A 24,251-nucleotide genomic window follows, 5' to 3' on the forward strand; every position below is an offset into this window, starting at 1 on the left:
GCCCATCAGCAGATGAGTGGATTAGAAAACTGTCATACATCTACACAATGGAATGTTATGCTGCTGTAAAAAAGAAGGAATTCTTACCATTTGCAATAGCATGGATGGAACTAGAGAGCACTGTGCTAAGTGAAATAAGCTAGTCAGAGAAAAATAAATATCACATGATCTCACTCATTTGTGGAATATAATGAACAACATAAACTGATGAACAAAAATAGAGCCAGAAGCATGGAATAGACCTTCCAACCTAAGATGGAAGGTGGGCGCAGGGGGTAAGAGATCAACCAAAGGACTTGTATGCATGCATATGAGCATAACCAGTGGACACAGACAGTAGGGGATGAGGGTATGTGCTGGGGGGTGGGAGTGGCCAGGGAGAGGTCAATAGGGGAAAAAGGAGACTTATGTAATATTTTAAACAATAAAGAATTTAAATTTAAAAAATCATAGCAAGGTGGATGCATAGGATATTCTGGTACTTCAGAAAATATTGAGGATTGGAATTTTGATTTGTATTGGATAGTGATTGTATTAAATATGATAGGGTCTGTCTCTGAAGAAGAGAATCACTTGTAATGACGAGAAGTCCACTTCTTCAAAAATTTTAAAAGGAATCTTCTTATCTTTTCTCCTGCACAAGTAGGAAAGCAATTCCAGACAACAGTGACTGCTCAAATAGAAATCATTAATGTGTGCTTTCTTTTGCAAATCACAAAACCTAGAGTCTCATAGGACAAGATGCAAAGGCCTCATCTATAAATGAAGGATGAAAAAGGTGTCACAGAGGGCTATTGGACTGCCACATCACATTATACCTGCAAATTACTTCTGAGGATAGGAAGTCCTAAAGAGAGTAATCTCTCTATGAAGAGAGTGCATTGAAAGGAGCTAAGGAGAGGATGCTGGTGACAGTCATTTACCATGAATATGAATGGGGTAAGTCAATGAATTAAATTAAGACTCAAATGGAAGAATGCATTCTAAACTACTACTTAATGAGAGCCTACTGTGTGCCAAGCATTGTGGGAGGCTCCTTTGCATATGTAATGATCTGATTTAATCTTGACAGCAGTTATCTATAACTTGAGTGGATCTACATCCCTATGGCCTGAGAGAGGAATTCTCCCACCTCAGAAATAAAGAAACCAGAGAAAAGAAATCCTTAAGTCATTTCTTTATGCTAGTAAACACAATTGCAAGTGTAATAGTCACCTTAATAGTCACTATGTAGGCAATAGCTGCAATGTCAATTTTCTTCTAAATGTACAGTTTCAACATTTGCTGAAGTTTCTGCCCTTCCTCCTATTTGTGTGCCCTGCCTCTTTGTACACTGAAGATCTCTATGAAAACCTGCCTCTTCCACTTTCCAGATTTCTGAATTTGGGCAATTCACCTGTGCTCTGTTCCTGCATCTATAAAATACCACCAGGCACATCACAGGGAGTATTGCAGAGGCCATGGAAAGCAGCTAGCTTATGTGATAATGCTCACTGATGGTGGGATCCCTCCCCTTGCCTTAATTTTCAGTTCATGTGATATAAAAGAAAATGCAGCATCTCCACCCCACGTCCAACTTGAAACTGGTATGGAAATTACTGGTGGTCAGTGAAAGCAAACAGAGAAGTACATTTCCATTTCTGAGGTGGGTTCCTGTTACATGTTAACTGTATATATAACTGTATTCTGTAATGATTACTTTTCAAGGGTAACAGTACATGAGTTTTTAATTTGGGGCTTAAAATAGCCTAGGATCCTAAAATTTGAATTACTATAACATTTGTGTAATATTACCTAGTATCATTAAATGTGACCCAGGGTCATGCCCTAGAAACTTCTGGTTTAGAAAGATCACTGGAAAGAAAAAAAACTGATATTAAAAAGATCTGTGAAACAACCCAGTATGAATGGGCCAAATGACATTTACATGTCTCATTTTAATTTATGCTATAAAAAGTACAATATTGTCTCACTTCTTTTGTTCTAAACGCTCTTTCACTAGTTCTACTTTCATAATGTAGGTTACTAATAACAACAATAATGAAAATCTAATAGTACCTTCCTTAAGTTTAAGCAGTGCCTACTTTTAAAGTTTCCTACAATTGCTTGAATAGTTATGGCATTCAAGTGAGAGATAAGAGAAAAACATAATAATAATAATGATAACAAAGGTAATGATTATGATAGATTTAGGTAGACCTTTTTTTCCTCTCTAAAGATCTTTTTTTACAGTTGAAGAAATTGAACCAGAGACACTAATTACACTGAAATCTGGTTTTCACTTTCTTTTAGAGAATGAATCCAGGCAGGGAAGTAGCTCCTTTTAGATAAAGCTGGAATCTATATAAGGTAGTTGTTGATGACATGTGAGAGTCCCTTATTTTAAGGCAACCTGATCTCTAAGACGTTTCCAGGGATGCAAAACACTGAGGACCTAGCAGCCCTCACTGGTCCTGGGTTGCAGAAGGAAGAGATTTAACACAGTGCATCAGCCAAGCCTGCCAACCTGTCTCCCAGTCCACTGCTTTCTCCAACATGAAGCTTTTTATTTCTCTTATGTAAATGTGTGCATTTAACATTCTCCTAGATCATGCCATGAAAAGTTCATTCTCCTATTGCAAAATGATTGTAACTGAATTAGGCACATTTCTGGTTTGTTTTTGTTTTTCTTTCCAGTGACCTCTAAACTAGAAGTCTCAAGGGCATGACCCTGGGTCACATTTACTGAAACTAGGTGAAGATGTGGGTAACAGGTAAGGAGAAATATAAATCAATCTAGTCAGACTTATACATGTATGGGAGAGCCCGTGTTTGCAAGACAGAAGTGGAGGGGGTAGATACCAAGACAGGGATGGGGGGTGGGGGCAAAGAGACAGAGAAAGACGACAAGAAGTGAAAACAGAAAGTAAATGTTATGATTTGTTTTTCCAAATTCCATAATTCTGTGGCCATTGAGAAAGGTCTCCCATACCCACCCACACCCACTCCAGAGGTTTAATGGGGAAGGTAGAAAAGTGTGTCTGCTCTGCTGGAGAGAATCCCTGTTTCCTCTCCAAACTCCCAATTGTGCTCTGAGCTCAGGGTAAAATCTGAAAGGCCACCCAGGGCACGTTGTGTTCTTCCTTAAACTTAGTATCTGTAGATTTATAGAGGAACCTGATAGAGAAGTAAACCCATTTATTTCTTCCTGGAGATTTCCCTATGCATAATGACATCCATCTCTTAGGGGTGGGTGGGGAAGGAAGGAAATCTGGGTGTCAAGAAACTCAGGATTAGTGCAAAGTCCTGAGAAAGTTAATTAAAACAAGACTTTGAAATATGAATGTCACAATTACAAACTGAATTATATTTTCATAAGAGAAGTGTAATACTTAGTACTATAGCTATGTCTCGGTAAGCAAGGCAACAATTCCCTATTTATGACAAGCCACCTGTAATGACGTTTATTAGTCCTATCACCTTATATTATGATTATGTAGAAACCACTGAAGTGAAGCCTGACTTATAAAACTTCAGTGCTTCACAGGAGTGTTCAGACTAAGCACCCAACTATAATTCATAAATGAGCTTTCAGTAGCTTAGTTTTAATTAATTTTTTGTTCTGTAGTTCTTAAAATACTGCAACATTTTTATATTAATTTTTATGAGTTTGATGATATTACATTTTGAAATAGGCAAATTACAGTTCTTTATCCAGATATGCAATTTCAGAATTCAAATATTTGTTACCTATGTATTACTGTAGTTGAAAACACAATGCCAAAATATAATACCAACTATAAGAATTACAAAAATGATTAATACTTCATAAGCTTTGCACAAAACCACGACCTAGTTGGAATAATTTTCAGCTTTCATTTTCAACAGCATAGACAGTTAAAGCATTTGCATGAGAATGCAAAATGCATAAATTATCCCTACAGGGAACATTTAAAATTTAAGGTAATTATATAGCACAGAAGTGGTTTCAAAGAGCTCAAACAAAATAGCAAAAACTCTATAGTCAATCTTTAAAATGATTATTATTCTGTGTTACCAGTGATCTTGATCACTAAAATTCCTCTCTATACAGTTACATTCATATTATCAAGTCTTAGTTCTTTTATCATCAAGCTCTTGCAGCTGGCCCTGAAAATTTGCATGCTGTAAAAGCTGAACTAGACAGCTAGTAGAGATGAATTCTCCAGTTATGTTAATGCTGTGAACAGAACCATAACACTCCCTTAATATATCTTTTCATTGCACTTTTATACTAAACATGCATCCAAATCAAATCTTATTTTTTTACACTCCTCCTGTTCAAAATCTTTTAATGGCTCCCTGCTGCCTACAGAATAAAATCCAAACTCCCTGGCCTGGTGTTCAGGGCCCTCTACAATCTTGCACATGTTTGTCTACAATTCTACCAGAAGATTTCTCAACTCAAGCCAAATTAGAGAAATAAAGCCAGGACCAATGGGAGCAGAGATTTGTCTTATGAATGGAAAAATACCTCCTCTGATCCAATTCCTGTGCTTCAGAGGCTGAGCTATTACTGTGATTAGAGAGAAGCACTAGGTCCCAGGGAATTTGTAACAAATCTCTCCTAAATTTCTTTCTTGTGCTCTACATTTTTTAAATTAAAAAAAGACCTGATTTTTTAAATGTTTTTGTTAATCCTCACCTGAGAATATTTTTCCATTGATTTTTTTAAAATATATTTTATTGATTTTTTACAGAGAGGAAGGGAGAGGGACAGAGAGCTAGAAACATCAATGAGAGAGAAACATTGATCAGCTGTCTCCTGCACACTCCCCACCGGGGATGTGCCCCCAACAAGGTACATGCCCTTGACTGGAATCAAACCCAGGACCCTTGAGTCCGCAGGCTGACGCTCTATCCACTGAGCCAAACTGGTCAGGGCTTTCCATTGATTTTTAGAGAGAATGGAAGGGTGGGGGGAGAGAAATATTGATGTGAGAGAGACACATCTATTGGTTGCCTCCTGCTCACGCCCTGATCAGAGATTGAGCCTACAACATAGGTATGTGCCCTTGACCAGAACTGAACCCAGGACCTTTCAGTCCACAGGCGGATGCTCTATCCATTGAGCAAAACTGGCTAGAGCTGACCTGCACTTTTTAAATGTCTGAGCTGCCTTGTGTCATGGTCCACATACTGTGATTTAGCAGACAGTGTGTTTGTGTAGGAGCTGCCACCAGCTGTGCCATTCTGAGGCCACTTGCTAATAATCAGCACCTCTTCTTTTCACAGCACACAGAGGAAAAAAGAATCAAATGTCAGCATGTCAGAAACCTCCAGGCTCAGCTTTGGCTGGATGCAAAAGCACTTTATAATTGATTATTTCTGAAGACTTACACAGCATCAAGGAAGAGGGTAATGAAATTGTATCTGAACAGAAGAAAGCTAAATTATTTATCTCATACTAATATTTTTGCAGATGGCTGGTGATGAAAAATCCATACTGCCAAATATGCCATATATATTATTTTAAAGGTAAACATAAGGGCTAAAACTTTAAAGGTTCACAATATTTTTGTATTTAAGTCTTATGGCTCATATTGATTCCACATAAAGGTTCTTTTAAGTGCATGTGATTGGTATATGATAAATTAGACCACCAAGTCATTGTAAGTGCATCATCTATTCATGAATCACATCAGCAGCTGGATTGCTTCTCTTTTTTTAACCTCTCAGATAGAATGAATTTGGGATGATGTCACTTAATGATGCCTACTGTATTCCTCAGCATAAGGAGGATGTGAACACTCTTCCCCAAAAGAAAGAGAAGGATATGACCCTTTAGGGAGATCTCAGTTTTCAGAATTAAACTCCCTCACTTAGCTTCAGGCAGAACTGGTTAAATGCTGACTTCCAACTAAAATAAACGGTAAGCTGATGCAAAGGTGATGATGATAGGGAGACCAGATGTATATCCTTTTCCTTTTCTGCCCAAGTTATGTCTCCAGGGAAAGGGCTTTATGGGTTCAACATCCAATTCTTCCTTCCCCCAACCTGTCAAGGATCCATTTCCTCTTAGCTCTGTAGCCCCCCGCCCCATTGGAAAGATGAGACATGGGCTTGTTCTTTGGTTGACCCTCAAATGCCAATTATTCAGGGAAGGAGAGAATATATTCAATTATATGTGCTGGATCATAAAAAGCATAACATTTTCAGAATTGTCTAGCCATCCTATACTGTCCCTAGGTAAAGCAGCTAAATCTTCTGGCCCTACAAAGGAATTGGTTTGTGTACAGAATCATGATGCATGATTTGCTTAGTGAGTCAGAGCTTCTCTGAACAACATCTTATATATAATGTTTATTGTTTTGCAGAATGTGCAGTATCATCTCTGGCTGACTTATGGAGGCTGATTATTTTATATACCATTTTATGGGGATTCTCATTCAAGTCAACAAAGATTTTTTGAGTGCCTATCATGTTCCCTGTTTTTGTTAAATGAGATGCTGGCACTTATGGTGCTTAGCATTTTGAAAATCATAGTTGCCTTCCCCAGACAGTTGTCCAGACAACACTTCTTGAGCTGCAACCAGAACCCATGCTGTGCCCCAAAATGTGTTCTTGCAGTGAGAGACAACAACAAAAAATACTGAATTGTATAGTCTACAGCATCCAAGCAAGATACGGACCTACTGTGGGTAAGTATCTTCCTACTAGTATAACCTAGGTAGGCCTTCATTCCATTTGAAAGTGATGTATTTGGAATTACCATCTACATTTAAGTGCTCTATTTTATAATCAGCAACAGCTAAGCATTTACCAATCTCTGAAAAAGTGTGACTATTCTAGGTCAAGGTATGGCTTAGAATTCAAATGGTGTATGTTGAAACCTAAAAATAGATAAGTCAGAATCACACCATCAGAATAACCAAAATTGCCACTGTTATAATGCCTAAAAAACATAATTCATACATTCTAGTACTAGTCAAACATAAGTCAATTTAATCAGAGTCAAGTATAAATGATACCATTATTTTATATGCCAAGATAAGATAATAAGGCTCCATTTTTAAGTCACCTTCTTGCATGGTGAGATTACTAGTAAACCACCAGAAATATACTTTAAACACACTTTGGTATTTCAGTGTCACTGAAGTTATACTTTCTGTAATACCTATCTATGGAGAGAATATTTACAGAAGACTGATATTGGCTGAAAATTATTGGGAAAAGGAATAAACAGGGGGCTGTAGGCTAAGTGACCAGAATAAAGGACAGTATGAATATTTTTAGTACAGAGTTTCAAACCTCATAGCTTTAGGGGTGGCTCTACAGGTCACGCCCAGTAGTCAGTGACTTTGCTAATTTTCTAGCATTAGGAAGAAACAAGGAAACATGTTAAACAGGGGTGAAACCATTAGAACTGCAGTGTTTAACTTTTGGCGAACACATCAAATTACATGTGCAACTCCAATGAGGAAGGAAAGGGATGGCTGTGCAAACAACCACCAATCATTGGAGGACGGATATGCACACAAAGCTAATGTGAGAACTGCTACAGATTACATATTTGTCCTATTAGCAACATTACCTTTCTGTTCTTCTAAACAGTCTCAATGTTTACCTACAGTTGCTTACTGTATTTTGAGTAAGCAATAATAGGTTTGATTTTCCCTAAGCCTGAGTCATGGCCTGGTAGTAAATTAGTAGCTAAGGAAGGTGCATTACTTCCTTGGAGCCACTGAGCCATCATTTAAGGCATAATATGCTTGCTTTGGTTTATGAAGATTCTACTGACTCACTTCAGTGTGAGTTGTTTTTCTTGCACTGCTGATGACTGAGGTAAATGAATATACTTGTTTTTCTCTCCTTGCAGTTTGGATAGGATGGCTTGAGTGAATTACACATTCTTGCCAATTCCACTGTAACCCACAAAGCATTTGCCCATAATGTTTGTTTAAAGTCTAAGGTTCATTCTATAGCTGTGGAACAAAGTAAAGTTAATGAAGGACAAGGGAGGTTGTGGACTCCTTGATAGCATTCGCTAGTTGACTGCATTAGCTGGCCATTGGTGCCATAAAAGCCATATTTGTAGTAAAACGTTAATTTATAACATAAGGCAGATCATGTTGCTCCTCTACCGAACCCCCTCCAATGGATTTCCTTTTCCAAGTTAAAACCCAAGTCCTTGCCTTGGACAAAAACATATGTAATCTGATTCTGGCTGCTTCTCTATTCTCATCAATCATGTGATCTCCTTTTCACTTTATGTCACACTGGTTTACTAGCTCGTCCCTTGAACATGTCAAGCATATTATCATCTCAGGACCTTTGAATGTGCTGATACCTCTGCCTGGAATGTTTTTCCTCCAGATACTTACCTGAACCCTTCCCTCTTGCCCATCAAATGCCACCTTAGCACAGAGGCTTTCCCTGACTACCCAATATGAAAATGTCCTATATCTCCCAGCATGCCCTATCTCCTTAACTCTACTGGTTTATTCTCCAAAACACATTGTATATTAATTTGTTTGTCTACTGTCTGTCTACCAGGGGTGGGCAAACTTTTTGACTCGAGGGCCACAATGGGTTCTTAAACTGGACCGGAGGGCCGGAACAAAAGCATGGATGGAGTGCTTGTGTGAACTAATATAAATTCAAAGTAAACATCATTACATAAAAGGGTATGGTCTTTTTTTTCAATAGTTTTATTCATTTCAAACGGGCTGGATCCGGCCCGAGGGTCGTAGTTTGCCCGCGGCTGGCACCCTCTAGAAGATAAGCTCCATGAGGACAGATATTATGTTTGGTTATTGCTGTATATCCAGCATTTGGAACAGTGCCTCAATCTTCGAATTCATGCCATAGAAATTTGCTGCACAGATATGAATCCTGGTGGCCTGACAGATTGAAGGATCAAATTATTCCAGATTCCTAAGATCTTTACCGAAATATTAAATAATTATTTGTTGTAAAATGATATTTAGGGTCCAATTGAGGTACAGATATTGGGGCTTTCATTTCACTATGGATATAAACTACATTATAATTATAAGCCAGCATCTCTACCCAATGAAACAAAATAAACCTTTATTAATATACTTTTGAGTTATTCATGAAAGATTTCATAAAAATAGTAGGTCAAGAAGAAAGGAAATAGCTAAAGAGAATACCTTTGAAAAGTGTGCCAACAGATAATTAATCACTGAAAGCAGCAAATCCTGATGGCTAGTGAATTTCAAGGGCTAATCTCAGCAATATATGAAAGTGCAATCTCAACATATTAGAAATGTCAGTTTATTGTATTGAACAAAATAATAAATGAAAAATATATCTTTCTAAAGAACATGCTATTACTTAATGAATTAATTAAAATATATTAAATAAAACACTAAAATATCAAGAAGAGTTTAGCCAGGGAACTAGTGCTTAACTCTGATGTGTCTTTAATGGGGACTTAACACCTGATATGACTTGTGCTGAAATTGCTCTGTGTAAAACACAGGGATCTCAGGCTAAATATACATAGTAGAGAATGATTCACATCTCATTTCTTTGTCATGACCACATTTTGTCATCAGTTTACCAAAGAAAAGGTAAGGATTTTTTAGAACGAAGGATGCAAAGTAAAAATTATATGCCAAGCCCTAGCTGGTGTGGCTCAGTTGGTTGAACAACATCCTGTGTACCAAAAGGTTGTCAGTTCAATCTTTAGTTGTGTATAGGAGGCAATGGATCAATGTTTCTCCCAAAAATCAATGTTTTTTGTTCTCTCTCTCCCTTCTTCTTTTCTAAAATAAAAAAAAAACAACATTTATGTGGAGTTGAGAGGATGAGAAGAGATAAACGAAAGAGCTCATATATTTATATACATAGCCCATGGACACAGGCAATAGGGTAGTGAAGATCTGGGGGTGGGAGGATGAAAGCTGGGAGAAGGAGGGTAAAGGTGGGTAAAATGGAAGATATCTGTAATACTATCAACAATAAAATTTTTTTAAAATATATTTTATTGATTTTTCACAGAGAGGAAGGGAGAGAGATAGAAAGTTAGAAACATCGATGAGAGAGAAACATTGATCAGCTGCCTCCTGCACATCTCCCACTGGGGATGTGCCCGCAACCCAGGTACATGCCCTTGATCGGAATCGAACCTGGGACCTTTCAGTCCGCAGGCCGACGCTCTATCCACTGAGCCAAACCGGTTTCGGCAAAAAATATATTTTTTTAAAAGCATATTTTAAAAGTATGTACCACAACTTGCTATTTATTTAAATACAATGTAGTTTTTAAAAAATCATTGACATACTTCAGATGTTGTTTAGAGAAAAGAATAATTAGAAAGGAAACATAGTTAAGGAGAAAGAAAAAAGAATGGTTTAAATTGTAAATTAAAACTTACATAAATAATTGTATTTAATTTTGTCAACAGCAAAAAATGCAAACTGCACCTCTATTCTACTCACTGGATAACCATGACTACATGAGGCAAGTGAGTACATCAGGACTCCACTACAATGTGCCTTGCTAATAAGTGTCAGAATTACCTGTATCTAACCAAATGCCTGGGATGGTTTAGCAAGTAGCAAAGGTGCAGGACCTTGATCTAGATCAGCAGTGGGCAAACTATAGCCTGCGGGCCGGATCCCGCCCGTTTGAAATGAATAAAACTAAAAAAAAAAAAAAAAAGACCGTATCCTTTTATGTAATGATGTTTACTTTGAATTTATATTAGTTCACACAAACACTCCATCCATGCTTTTGTTCCGGCCCTCCTGTCCAGTTTAAGAACCCATTGTGGCCATTGAGTCAAAAAGTTTGCCCACCCCTGATCTAGATGTAATCAAGAAGTTAGTTTGTATTCTTTGCAAGATAGTCTCTTCTGGATAAAAACTAATGGATTATATACTGGACCCTTATAAAATAGAGTAAGGTGACAAGTATATTAGGCCTCTAGTGGCTCTTTTTGTAGAAACTGATTTTTCAGATATGCTGACTTCAATCAAATTTGTTGGCTTGTTGATTTTGGCCTACTGGGAAATGGTCAAGTGGATAAACAAACCTAAATGAAGACTAGTGGCAAATAGCTGCTCAGGACTGTTGTACTAGAGTCCCTTTTCCTTCATTTTATGTTATCTATTAAGGCAACTTTGCATACCAGTTGAGAGAACAGATTTCAAGTCACAAAATGGCAGAGCAATAATTAGAATCCAAGTCTGTCTCACTGGGTAACTTTGGGAAAGTACTGTAACCTCTGGCCTTAGTTTCTGCATCTTTAAAATGAGGAAAACAGGAGAAACTAAGATGGCGGCATAGATAAACACCGGGAAATAGTCGCCTCACACAACAATTGAAAAATATCCCAAAGGACGGAGCAAACATCGTCCAGAACAACAGGAACGCTGGCTGAGTGTAATTTCTACAACTAGAAGAAAAGAAAAGCACGCTGAGAGCCAGAGGAGCTGCGGAGGTGAAGTGCAGAGGTACAGCGGCGGCTCGCGCATGCGGAAAGGGGGTGGCACCTGAGGACGCGGCTGTCTTTTTGAATCACAAGCTCCCGACTGCTCTGAACTCCGGTTCCGGCAAGTCTCTCATACGGGGAGAAGCTGGTCTGTTGGGCAGCGGGCGAACTTGAGGGCGGCTTTCCCTCAGAGGTGCTTGCAGCCGTTACCGGGACACTGAGACACGCGACTCCAGGCGCGGAGAATCACCATAACTGCTTTCTCCGCCCTTTGACTCCCTGAGACCCCGCCCCACCCAGGCTGAGGCAGAGGCTTTTGCATGTGAATGTACCTAACTACAGCCCAGCCAGGCAGACCCGGAACTTCCAAGAGAAGACCCAAGGCCCCGCAGTGGCTTGCATTGCTTCACAGCTGAGCCTCTTCGTGGCTCCTGCTGTGTGGCCTCAGGCAGGGGCTGAATTAGCACCTCCTTAGATCCAGGAGCCACTGTACCCAGTGGTCAGAGGGGGACCATTCTCCCACTTCAGACACAGCTGCTTCCCACAGCCAATTGGACTGGAGGTCAATTCCTCCCAGTGATCCTACAACAACCAAGGCACCAAGAGTGCACCAAGAGTGTCCACCCCAGGTAACTGGGGAGGCTGAGCCACTGGGCCCTACAGGACACCTGGCGCGCAGGGCCACTCTATCAACACAGGGAAGCAGCCAAAATGCGGAGACAAAGAAACAGGTCACAAATGGCAGAAACGGAGGAAAGCAAACGACTGGATATAGAGTTCAAGGCCACGTTTATAAGGTTTTTCAAGAATTTTATGGAAACCGCTGATAAATGTAATGAATCCCTCAAGGAGTATAGTGAGACCATGGAGGACATGAAAAAGGACCAACTAGAAATTAAGCATACACTGACTGAAATAAAGAATAATTTACAGAGATCCAACAGCAGACAAGAGGATCCCAAGAATCAGGTCAAAGATTTGAAATACAAAGAAACAAAAAATACCCAACCGAAAAAGAAAAAAGAAAAGAGATTCAAAAAATATGAAGATAGTGTAAGGAACCTCTGGGACAACTTCAAGCGTACCAACATCAGAATTATAGGGGTACCAGAAGGAGAGAGAGGGCAAGATATTGAAAACCTTTTTGAAGAAATAATGACAGAAAACTTCCCCCACCTGGTGAAAGAAATGGACCTACAAGTCCAGGAAGCGCAGAGAACCCCAAACTAAAGGAATCCAAAGAGGACCCACACCAAGACACATCATAATTAAAATGCCAAGAGCAAAAGATAAAGAGAGAATCTTAAAAGCAGCAAGAGAAAGACAGTCAGTTACCTACAAGGGAGTACCCATTCGACTGTCAGCTGATTTCTCAACAGAAACCATGCAGGCCAGAAGAGAGTGGCAAGAAATATTCAAAGAGATGAATAGCAAGAACCTGCAACCAAGATTACTTTATCCAGCAAAGCTATCATTCAGAATGGAAGGTCAGATAAAGAGCTTCACGGATAAGAAAAAGCTAAAGGAGTTCATCACCACCAAACCAGCATTATATGAAATGCTGAAAGGTATTTTTTAAGAAGAGGAAGAAGAAAAAGGAACTCTTACCATTTGCCACAGCATGGATGGAACTGGAGAGCGGATAAATACCACAGGATCTCACTCATTTGTGGAATATAATGAATAACATAAACTGATGAACAAGGACTGATCCAGAGACGGAGAGGCATTGATTGGACTGTCGGGCCTTGGAGGGAAGGTAGGGGAGGGTGGGGGCAAGGGGGAAAGATCAACCAAAGGACTTATATGCAAGCATATAGGCCTAACCAATGGACACGGACAACGGTGGTGTGAGGGGATGAGCGGGGGGGGGGGGGAGTAGAGGGTACACATATGTAATATCTTAATCAATAAAAAATATAAAAAAAATAAAATGAGGAAAACAATACTACTTTCTTCATAGGGATGTTGAGAGGATGAGAGGATTAAATAGGTTAAGATTTGTAAAGGGCTGACTAGCCCATATAAAGGAATAGAATTTTCTAAAGCAGATGTTTTAATTTTAGGAACAAATGGCAGTATTGTGGGAAATTTGCATTCATACAAAGCACAAATACTTTCTGTGTGAATAAAAGATCGGTGCAGTGATGGCTGCTAACAGTCATATCACTCCCATGTATAAACCAGAGCAGGACTGACAATCAATTAATGCTTGCAGTCAGCATCAAATCTGCTTCAGGGTGGATGACTTAGGCATTTGGTTCTTAAAATGAGGTGGTGATGAGTATTGAAATTCTATGAACTCATTGTTGGGGTAAAGTCAGGTTTTTATTTTCTTCTGTTCTTAATCAGCTCTCCTTAGAGGACAGGTTAAGATCATCCACTTGCAAGCATTAGAAAATAGTTAATAAACACCTGACTAAGAAATCCCTGGAAGGAGTTCTCCAGAGCTGCTCTCCACTCCTCTGCACATTCTCAGCTTTTGCAGGGTGAAGCTGCTTCTCTTGTTGCCAGGCAATGAATGGCAAGACCTTAACTTTGGATAGTGACTCCTAAAAATGCATCCCATTCTAATAATGCACTTCCTTCTTGTCTAAATCCCATCTAATTATTCCTAGGCCTTTCTTGTTGTTAGTTAATACTGGCATCTGAAAATACTGTTACAGTGCTGCTCTGTAATAGTAATCTGTTCATGGTCGTCTTCATCCAGCAGTGGCCAGACATAGTGAAAAGGGGATCTTGATTAGGTACTTGATTGTAATTAGCAGTTCAAAGTCTGTTTCTTCCATTTGACTATAAGCTCAGAGAAGGCAGGAGCTGTGTTTGCCAAGTATAGCTGGCCAATCAGTGAATTACTGCTTGGATAGATGGATGCATGGATGGGAATATATATATTCTATAATAAAAGGAGTAGAGGCAGTAAAGATGAAAAAGGAGCAAGAAATATTTATTTAGGATATTACTAACTAGTTAAAGGAAAACAGAAGAAGCTGAGATTAGGTGTATAATTTGGTGAAACTATCAATAGCAGGTGGAAGAAATGACAGTGAGAGAGGGTTAAGATTTGCTAAGGGTTGATGTGTGTAGATGACAGTTACTTGAGAGGAAAAGTGCCTCTTCGGGGCTGCTACTCTAAGCACATTTTAGCCAATCAGTAATGATATGCATATGATGATGAAAGGGTAATTATCTACCACTCAATCTAAGGATTTGTAATTAATATCTAAGTGTGATTTTTATGTTGCATCCAACCTGAGGTCAATATTTGGGGCATAACTGCCAATATTAATGCTTCACACTTATTCATAGCACATATTTTGATTAGGCTAACTCTGTGTTTGGGGATATAACTGAAGAATGTACACGTTTCTGAGGGATCACTCTCTGGGAGTCATTCATTACCTATGATAATAGGACATTTTAATCAGCAAACATTACTGAACACCTACTACATGTATAAAAAGCTCAGTTCAGACTATGCTAAGCACTAGGGATATAGCAGGAGTTGATACATAGCTATTTTCTTTTTTAAAGTTTACATTCTGATTAAAGAAACATGAGAGATAAGTGTATAAGTACTGTTTGGCAAAATGAGTATGGAAGTAGGAGCAATTATAGTGTGCTATGGGGTCTTTGAGAACACATAGCTATCTAGTTCAGGGAAGAAGCTGTTGCTTGGTAAGAGCATCCAAGACCCAGGTTTAACAGCTATTTTATCCTGAGGGTCACTAGAAAGGCTCAGTCATAATAATGGATATTTGATAATAGAAATGGCTGAAATTCATTAGACACTTGCAGTATGTCAGTAATGTGCACAGGGCTTGACATAATTTATTATATGGAATGGAATGAAATGTAATATGTAAATCCAATAGGTGTTGGAGGGAAAATTGCAGAGTTTCCTTGGGAATGTTTCTAAAAAGGCTTTCTCTAGAAGGTAGTGGCTTCTAAGAGCTGATAGGAACAGAGAACAAGAACCATCTTGTGACACTCTCTCTTGGTTTGCCAGGAGTTCAACTGCAGTTGTTGGAAGAAAAGAGCATAGCACTTTGGGGTTTTTATGACAGCCAGTGAATGAAAATAGCTATTCCACATTGCCAGTCACCAGAAGTATATGGGTCTAACACTAGCAAATCTTCTGGCAGATGCTAGCAGGTCACTAGCTTAATGCTGGAGGGTAAAAAAATGGTTAAAAATGGTGGTGGGGGGAACACAACCTCCTTTTCAATCCTCTATGTAAACACTACTAAACTGTAAAACAAGTGACAGGCAGATACTACTCTGAACCTTGGAAAATAGATAAAATGTGCAGGAAAACAGAGTTGGCTGGAAAATCCTAATTTGGGAACATTGTGAGTCATCTTAACCATGGAAATGCCATATACAGAAGGGGAAAAAAGTGCCAGCTACAGGCATTGTTAAGGCCTACCTTCCTCAATTTGACTGATAGTGTTGAATGGAATAATCTCTTGTATTTAATGACCCCTTACTGAAGCCTTTCAGAAACTATGGCATTTCATAGATTACCTCTGTACACTGAGCTCAACTCCCAATTATTAGTAAAATGACTCCATATTGTTCTTGGATGAAGTCTTGCTCTGTAGGAATTACAGGAAATCAATCTTAGCAAAACCAAAGCTAATTAACTAGCATATGTTAATTGATTGCCTATGGGCAGGGTACTGTACTAGATTCTTGGAAATTAATAAAAATATTTAGTTGAATCTTTAGTTTTAATTTTTATCCCATAGGGTCTCATTTAGCATAAATAAACACAACCCATTAAAGTCACTAACTCACAGATGAGGTGTCCATGTGACTGCACCTACTATTAAAATAACATTAATCACTCCATGTTATTCAATTATCTAATTACAAGCAAACACATATATTTCCAGCAATCACTGACTTTATCCCTAAAAAGCTAGTATTAGGAGCTTTTGCCTCAAGTCACATGCATATGCATAATCTATTTGAAATATTTAAAAAAAAACTGACTCCATGTTATACAATGATATTGCATGTGATCCTGGAATGACATTACCTAGTTTTTATTATCTAAAGTTTTCACTTTATGGTTGTGGCTATATGTTTAAAGAAACCAATCTGATGACTAGGCTTTATGAACATTTATTCTGGGAATCAGCAATAGAAGTTTAATTTATTTCCCACTATTTTGCCTGCTGGAAGAAACAACCAACCCCCAATGCGATTATTACACAGATGCCACAAATCACAACTTGAAATATTTAATTAATATAGGTATTTGATTAACTCTTATTTCTTCTTTGACTACTATACTGTATAAAGCAGCATAACATTCTAATGAGTATCTTGCTTTATTGATTTGCTTCAGAGTTTTAAAGTGACCATGCCAGTGTTGATAGTAAAACATTTATTATGCCCAACTGGTTTTCTTTTCTTGAGAATCAGTTGTGAAAGTGGAGACTGTGAAATAGGATCCCATTTCCAACTGCTCAAAATCTCACTGAGACAAAGCCAACTAGTCATAAGTTGAGCAGTTAGATTTCACCAGGACTATAATATTTGTGTTCAGGAGGAAGGAATATTTTTCCTAAGAAAGGAGTAAAAATAAATTTTCTGCACTCAAGTAATTTTCAGAATGAGGAAAAAAAAAATGAGCCTGTCGAAACGGACAAGTTTCCTTTAAAGAAAGGTCTGAGCAAATACTACCAGCATGTACTAACAGAAATTGCCATCACTACCACAGTTATCAGCTAGGCTGCTCAGCACATCCAAGAAATTAATCCTTAAAACCTTGTTTCCTTTTGTATAGATAGTTAAATGAAAGCAAACAGCTAATCCAGTTTTCTAATTGTACTTTTAAAATTAAATTTTGATTTATGTTGGCTAAGTAGATAATTCAAAGGTTATAAATATAACAAATTTGAATTCCATTTACCGGTATAGAAGAATAATCACCATTATGAAATGTTACAGGAAAGAACTTTTCATTTTGCCTCAAAAATGAGCATTCATCTGTCTGGAGTAGCTTATATAAGTTCAGTTACATTCTTTTAGATCAAAGAGTTCTAGTGGGGAGGTACCTTTGTCTCTGTCACCAATTTAACTAAGACCCTTCACTAAAGTCTGGCAAATGTTTGAACCTTGGGTTTCATAATTTATATAATGGAAAGAATGATAGTGACCTTGCTCATTTACTAGTTAAGGAATGATAAATATTAGTTTTGCAAGGCCACATGATTACAGCTTAATTTTTTCTCAAAATTGTCGTTAAAGAGGAAGTATTTTTCAAAGTGAGTAAACATCATCTTCTGCATATTCCAGCAAACACCTGAAATTGAAAGAAATTGGCTCACATCAAACCTCAGTGATGTAAGTCACAATATAGGATCTTAACGCAAGCTGATGGTGAAATGCCAGCTTGCTTTTACTATGAAACATATAATCCTGGAAATTGGTCTTTTTATAGCTCCAATCCTCCTGAAATGTGAAGGACATAAGCAATGGCCTTTAAAAAATGAATGACAGACTTTCACTATCACATTAATACCTTCTAAAACAATGGGGCAAAATGTTTCATAAAGTGATTTTTTTTTTAAATTAAGTGTAAAATGGACATTATAAACTTGACCATTCTCCTTTTTGTCATAAGCCATGTGCTTTTACTAATTTGATGCAGGCTTGGAGTATTCATATCTAAAGATAGGTAGGTATCACATAGGTTATTAACACAACATTGATCAGAGGAATGAAATTTAATCAGTTCTCCAATTTAATTTGTAAAAGAAAACCACTGTTAGAACCCATTCCATTTAAAATAAAATGCTATAGCCTTCCCTGAAAATCCTGTGGGTTGAAAATAAGTGACGGCAGCCTCATAATCTTTAAAAAACCCACCTGTATATTTTGTTTAAACAATTTAGACTTTGTCTAATAAGGCAAACCAATGACTTGGAGAGCCTTCCTAAAAGTTCTCTATGGCATACAATAATACTAGACAATAATTTAACTTATCTGATTTAGTAAAATAAATGGAAAGAATTGCTAGATTAAGTGAGAAATCAAGATATAGTAATAGTTGAAGATCAGTATTTCTTTGTTAATTTTCATGGGCAGTTTACTATTTTGATGTGTTTCACTCAGAAATGATTTCATTTTCTTCGATTTGATAATTGGGATATAATGAGAAATAGAATCAAGCTGTGCAAATGTTAATGACAAAAATCTCACACATGCCGAAACCAGTTTGGCTCAGTGGATAGAGCGTCGGCCTGGGGACTGAAAGGTCCCAGGTACAATTCCGGTCAAGGGCATGTACCTGGGTTGCGGGCATATCCCAAGTAGGAGATGTGCAGGAGGCAGCTTATCAATGTTTCTCTCTCAGCGATGTTTCTAACTCTCTATCTCTCTCCCTTCCTCTCTGTAAAAAATCAATAAAATATATTTTTTTAAAAAATCTCACACACTAAGAACTATTTCTTTAAATGTGATGCAAATCTCACCAGTTGGCATATGTAATATCTTAATCAATAAAGAAAAAAAAATTCACCAGGTGGTTCTAACCTTCTTTATCACCTTAACCTTTGGAAAAAATAAAACACAATCCTAAATAAAAATTGTCTAACTTTTGATTCTTTTTGGAGAAGACAGAATAAAAATGCAACACCCCCCCCCCAAGCTTCAACGTAAGAAATGAGGGAATTTGCATTTACACAAAGCCTCATCCAAGTCTATGTGAAAAATATAAAAAATTCCACATTAGTGATGTTGAAATTTAGGCAGTCCCTGATTTCTATAGGTTTGGCATTGAATGATTCACTTCCTGAACATTGCCAAAATCAGGTCCATTGTTCCTTTAATTTTTATTATTTTTCCCCATAAAATAATGTCTTTTTACATAAGAGTATAGTAATAGGTAATGACAAGTACAGTAAAATATGTTCATAGTTTAAAAATGAATGATTAAACTGTCTCAATATAGCAGTCAATATGGTTCCATAGTCTTACAATGTTGAGTTAAAAGGTGCCTTTGGAATACCTTTGGAATCTGCTTTAAACATCATATATATAATCTTGTTCAGTATGAGAAAATTAACTTAACCAAATAATATTTTCTAAAAAGCATTAAAAAGTAGATGAAGTAAACAGCAATACATATACTGAATCCATGTCCAGAAAATTTCCATGTTTTTTGTGGCAGCAAGGGCCTCTTCAATTTTCCACTTGCTAATTGTTTTTAATCTACTCTGCAATAAAAAAAAAACACACACTGCACTAATGGATAATCATTAAGAAGGAGGGAATGGCTTTCAGCTAGCTCCCAACTCTCTCCAGGTCTAGAGAACACATCATCTGTAGTTAGCAAGCTCTGATGCCTACTGAGTAGCTGCTGGGTGCTGTCACCAGCCAGCTGACAGACGTGATAGCTGGAGTGGCCCTTTGCTCCAGAAGGCTCTCAGCTTTCACATTTCCTTTTTTAAAATCATCTGGTCCAAAGCCTTATTCAGGGCTTCTAAACTGTACTTTTTTTTTTACATAGGCATTTTAACTCTTTATTGTTTAAAGTATTACATAAGTCTCCTTTTTCCCCCATTGGCCTCTCCCCAACTGCGCCACCCCCCAGCACATGCCCTCACCCCCCTACTGTCTGTGCCCATTGGTTATGCTCATATGCATGCATACAAGTCCTTTGGTTGATCTCTTACCCCCCTCACCCCCACCTTCCCTCATAGGTTGGACAGTCTGTTCCAGGCTTCTATGACTCTGGTTCTATTTTTGTTCATCAGTTTATGATGTTCATTATATTCCACAAATGAGTGAGATCACGTGATATTTATCTTTCTCTGACTGGCTTATTTTAATATTTGCCAAAGAGGCAAGAGCATAAAATGGAGTCAAGACAGTCTTTTCAATAAATGGTGTTGGGAAAATTGGAAAGATAGATGCAAAAAAAAAAAATGAAACTAGACCACTGATTTACACTATACACAAAAATAAACTCAAAGTGGATAAAGGACTTAAACGTAAGATGGGAAACCATAAAAATCTTAGAAGCCATAGGCAGCAAAATAGCAGACATTTGTCATAGCAATAACTTTACTGATACAGCTCCTAGGACAATGGAAACTAAGGAGAAAATAAACAAATGGGACTACATCATAATAAAAAGTTTCTGCACAGAAAAAGAAACCATCAACAAAACAATAAGAAAGCCCACTGCATGGGAGAACATATTTGCCAATGTTATCTCCGATAAGCGTTTAATATCCAACATTTACAGGGAACTCATACAACTTAACAAAAGGAAGATAAACAATCCAATCAAAAAATTGGCCAAGGACCTAAATAGACACTTTTTGAAAGAGGACATACAGAAGGCCAAGAGGCATATGAAAACATGCTCAAAGTCACTAATCAATCATCCGAGAGATGCAAATCAAAACAACAATGAGGTACCATCTCACACCTGTCAGAATGGCTATCATCAACAAATCAACAAAGGACAAGTGCTGGTGAGGATGCGGAGAAAAAGGAACCCTCATGCACTGCTGGTTGGAATGTAGACTAGTGCAGACACTGTGGAAAACAGTATGAAGTTTCCTCAAAAAATTAAAGCCGAAGCCAGTTTGGCTCAGTGGATAGAGCGTCGGCCTGCGGACTGAAGGGTCCCGGGTTCGATTCCGGTCAAGGGCATGTACCTGGGTTGCGGGCACGTCCCCAGTGGGAGATGTGCAGGAGGCAGCTGATCGATGTTTCTCTCTCATCGATGTTTCTAGCTCTCTCTCTCCCTTCCTCTCTGTAAAAAATCAATAAAATTTTTAAAAAAATTAAAAATGAAACTTCCATTTAACTCAGTAATCCCACTTCTAGGAATATAACCCAAGAAAACAGAAATACCAATCAGAAAGGATATATGCACCCCTATGTTCATAGCTGCAAAATTTACCATAGCTAAGATTTGGAAACAGCCTAAGTGCCCAATAGCAGATGAGTGAATTAGAAAACTGTGGCACATCTGCACAATGGAATACTACCCTGCTGTAAAAAAGAAGGCATTCTTACCATTTGCAACAGCATGGATGGCGCTGGAGAGCATTGTCCTAACCTGTGCTTTTTAAAGAGCATCAGTTTGGACAAGACTAGCTCCTCCAAACTGCCCAAAGCTAGATTCTAGATTAATAGAAAGGGACAAAATCAGAGTAAATTATCCAAGAGAACAGATTACCTAAAAAGTGTTTCCCTTGAAGTTCGGGATTGTGAAATATGGTATTCAGGACAGAATTTGATCTTCCTAACTATATTTTGCTGAGATGAATATTAATATGACTGCATTTTCTGAGCCCCCTTCGATAGGAATAATCAGAAAGTGAGTTACAGCTGATACAGCTTGAATTTAATTTTTTCTATATATCCAAATCACAATTTTCCATGTCCTACTTGCTTCTAATCAATTCTGAGCCAGATTACTCAACAAAATCAATACAGTACTTAACAATACCTCCATTATTTGTTCACAGATAGTTAAAAATTGACTAATGAGACTTAAGGAACAAAATCTATAAAACAACTGATGCCATTCATGAAAGTGTACATTAAGTCCACACTAGAAACTAGGATAGTCATATCTAAGCTTATGCCTTGTGTACAGACATCTATTAAAACCTTTAGAATGGCAATATTTGATTTATAGCTGCATTCTGTATCTAGTCCCAATGAGTTATCCTCAACTATTCTCCCTTCTACAATATGCAAGCATATAGCAAATGAATGGACATATGGTCGTGGGTAACCTTAGGCACAGACATTCAAATAAATAAGCACATTTCATTTATTAAAAGGCAAGCTGGTGAGCTATCTAAAATCCATATTTATATAAGAAATAAGTTAGAGCTGACATGTATGTGTATGTGTGTGTGAGAGAGAGTGAGTATATGCATGTACATGCTCACACAGGGATGGGAAAGGTGCAAATACTATGGTCTGTATTTTTAATGCTTTATACTTCATTCAAATTGTTGTAGTTGAAACTTCAGTTATTTCAGAGTCACAATGGGGAAGCCCTACAAAAAGTCCCACAGTATCTTCTATTGTGATTTACCTGTCTTTTTTGCTATTCTTCATCATTTGATCATCTACTAGTATCATTTAGGTCTCTTTTAGCACACCTTCAAGACTTATTTTACAAACAGGCAGCTGCTGCAAGAACATCTTCTGAAATAGCTCTATAAATGAATACATAAAAGAGTATGGCTGTTCCATTGGCCTATGTTGGCTCATTGGTACAAACTCCAAGTTGGCGAATTCCCCAGGAAGTAACCACTACAAGAACAATCTGTTTGATTGATGCAGTGAAGTCTGAAAATTGTTATGGCATGAAGCTTCCTATCCAGATTGGGGAAAAACTTTGGCTAACACAATATCTTGTGGAAAATAATGTGATTTTTTTTGGAGGGGTAGGGACTCATGAAGCTCAAAGTTATTCCAAATTATTAGTCAGTTTTGAAATGTTATATTCAATAACTGTTCATGCTATGAAATGACACATCATTCCTTTGATCCAGTAAAATCACCTTGTTTTAAGCTATTTTAGGACAAAATATTCAGAAAAATAAGCAATAAAGTTCAACTGAAAAAAGGAGGTTTTTGTAAGAGAGATCAGTCATTAATTAATCCTTAAAAACTAGTCTGTGGTTGTGTATGTATGAGAGAGAGAGAAGAAAAACAAAATAATAAAAAATTAATTTAAGAAAAATATTATTTTCAATTATAAGTTTGTATTTACATATTTTTTCTGTTGTACATTCATGAAGTATCTGGATAAAATCCTTTGGAACATTATCAAGATATAAACTGTATGGGGGAAAATGGAACAATAAAAAAATGTATGTTAAATATATAAAACAATTTCCTCCAAGAAGGCCGGTTATAGAACACTTGGCAGTTCGAAAATGCCAAGAAAGTTTTCCTCATGGGCCCAAGAAATTTATTTTACCTCTTTTTAAAAGAAGCAGTGGTAGAAGGACCAAGAAACAGGAAAAGAAATAAAGAGGGGAAGAAACTGAATCTCTCTCTCTACAGATATCTAACAATGATCTACCTTTAAGAAATCAGACAACATATAGTAACTAGCTGACTCTGAGAAAACAAAGAAACAAAAGTATAAGAAAGATATTCCCTTTCACCCCTTTCTACCTTCCTCACCACTGCCCCATTCAGTTTTAGTCCTACATTGTTTTTAAATTCAGCTGTAAACATTCAAGGACATGCTGAATCCAATAAGCTCCCTGGAAATGAGGAAACACAGCCTGTGTCTCTGTTTGTACTACAGGGGTTCTCAGTGCCTTGGAATTTGCTTTAGTCCCATAACCTACTAGCCCTAGAGAGTATTCTCTAACTCAGTTTTCAGAGTTCACCCTCAAGGCAAGATCCAGGCATAACTAAAGCCTAAAATGTCTTCATTAATAATAAATTTGACCCCAGTGTGGGTCAGTGGTTGAGCATCAACCTATGAACCAGGAGGTCACTGTTAGATTCCCTTCAGGGCACATGCCTGGGTTGCAGGCTCAATCCCCAGTAGAGTGCATGCAGGGGGCATGATTTTCTCTCATGATTGATGTTTCTATATTTCTCTCCCTTCCTCTCTGAAATCAATAAAAAATATACATTTAAAAAAATAATGAGTTTGAGGGGATAAAGCTAAGCTGTGTGTCTCTCCTTGGTTCTGTGAGGCCTGGGAAGCTGTGTCAGTTCTTCAAATATTACATTAATATTGAATCTAGGTTCAGTTCAAGCCAAACCTCCTGCAGTTTCAAGTTATTCTTGATCTATGTGCTTAAGATAGTTT

At 37.7% G+C, this 24,251-nt stretch overlaps 1 protein-coding gene across 4 annotated transcripts in view; it reads right to left on the reverse strand.

The window, feature by feature from the left end:
* Positions 1-24,251, reverse strand: part of FGF13 (fibroblast growth factor 13) — a 606,985-nt gene that overhangs the window by 20,268 nt on the left and 562,466 nt on the right. The gene's annotated exons all lie outside the window — the stretch shown is intronic.

This window comes from Myotis nattereri, assembly GCF_964212035.1.
Source record: "Myotis nattereri genome assembly, chromosome: X".
In the NCBI taxonomy this organism is placed as follows: Eukaryota; Metazoa; Chordata; class Mammalia; order Chiroptera; family Vespertilionidae; genus Myotis; species Myotis nattereri.